At 37.9% G+C, this 1,354-nt stretch overlaps 1 protein-coding gene across 3 annotated transcripts in view; it reads left to right on the top strand.

The window, feature by feature from the left end:
- The window catches only part of SEPT11 (septin 11), a 137,163-nt gene that overhangs the window by 49,446 nt on the left and 86,363 nt on the right, over positions 1 to 1,354 (top strand). The window lies entirely within an intron of this gene.

The raw sequence follows: 1,354 nt of genomic DNA, 5'->3' as shown, positions 1-1,354 counted from the left end.
TATTTCATAATGAAGTGTGACTGTCTCATGTAATTTGTTGAATACTGTGTTAAATGCACATCAATTTTGCACCATTGTAAGGTTGAAAATTGTCAAGTGGACCCATCCTAAGTCGGGACTGTCTTCCATTCTAGGGCCATACGTGTGTTTCTGTACCCACCGACACAGCTGTGCCCTCACTGGGTCAGTTGTTTGTTTCCAAGCCTGCTTATCCCAGCTGTGGTCATCATGATTACATAATGTAATTTAATGTTCTGTAAATCTGTGAAATAGAACTGCAAAAATTGAGTTGCTTCTAAATTAGATGCTTTGAAAAGATTTAGTAAAGATGAGACTTTTGCTAAAGTAAAACTGTGAAGTTAATATAGGTAAGGAAATTGTAAAAAGTTGGAGAAAAAATTGCAAGGATCTAAAGAGTCTGTGCTCAGATTGCATCAAATATACTTTTAAATTCTGGCTCCACTTTAAAGAAACAGACTAGAAATTATAGATGATGCCTATGGATTTGTGCTGGAAGGACACCCTTATTAGGATGCCGCTGACCCCTTGTGACGAGAGAGCCTTGGCCCTTTGTTGGAAAATTGGTGTATGAATGTACGTTTAGATGTTTTAAGGTAAAATCAAATGTTTAGGCTATAACTAGTGTTTTTAAAATCCCAGTCTTTAAATGCCTTTTAAGATTTTAAGGTTGTACAACTTCTGCTACTAATAGCCTTGGCTAGAGGGTCTTGTTCTTAACAAAACAACTTTCCCTTCCAACTAGTGTGCACCCATTTCCGTGTTCTAACACATGCGTCCTCTGGGTGAGGATCACTGTGTTTATGGAACTATCTCCACATGGCAAACAGGAAAAAAGGTTGAGAATTACTGGTTTGTTCTGGGTTGAGATGCAGATGTCTCACTTGGCATTACCTGTATTTAACTTCTTTTACACCCAGCTGTAAAGTTATCAAGATTTTTTTGTTTGTTTTTTTCTAATGTCAGGTTTAGAAATTACCTGTTTAATCAGTTTCTCTTAAGGTAGCCCAGAATAAAGGGAAATATGATTTTGGAAGCAAAACAATCTCATTTTGCAAAGGCAGTGTTATTTTAGTGATCTTTAATGTCTTTCTTTGAGATACACACTGAGACGCTCGTGCTTGTGCACGAACGGTAACAGATAGCTCAAAGATGTATCTAATCTGTCCGGGAAGAAGAAACTATGTTATTATATGTAGATACAAGCTGGGACCACTTAGCACTTGGCCTTCCTGGGTTTTTGCATTCATTCAAGTGCCTCGGCTTTGGGGCCCAAGTGGTGCATTCCAGCTATCTGTGACTAATCTTCCCTCAGCAATTTGAGTTAACTTTTAAT

Source organism: Propithecus coquereli, unplaced genomic scaffold (assembly GCF_000956105.1).
Source record: "Propithecus coquereli isolate 6110/MARCELLA unplaced genomic scaffold, Pcoq_1.0 Scaffold343, whole genome shotgun sequence".
In the NCBI taxonomy this organism is placed as follows: Eukaryota; Metazoa; Chordata; class Mammalia; order Primates; family Indriidae; genus Propithecus; species Propithecus coquereli.
The sequence above is the reverse complement of the archived record's forward strand: the minus strand, read 5'-3'. Positions and strand labels throughout refer to the sequence as shown.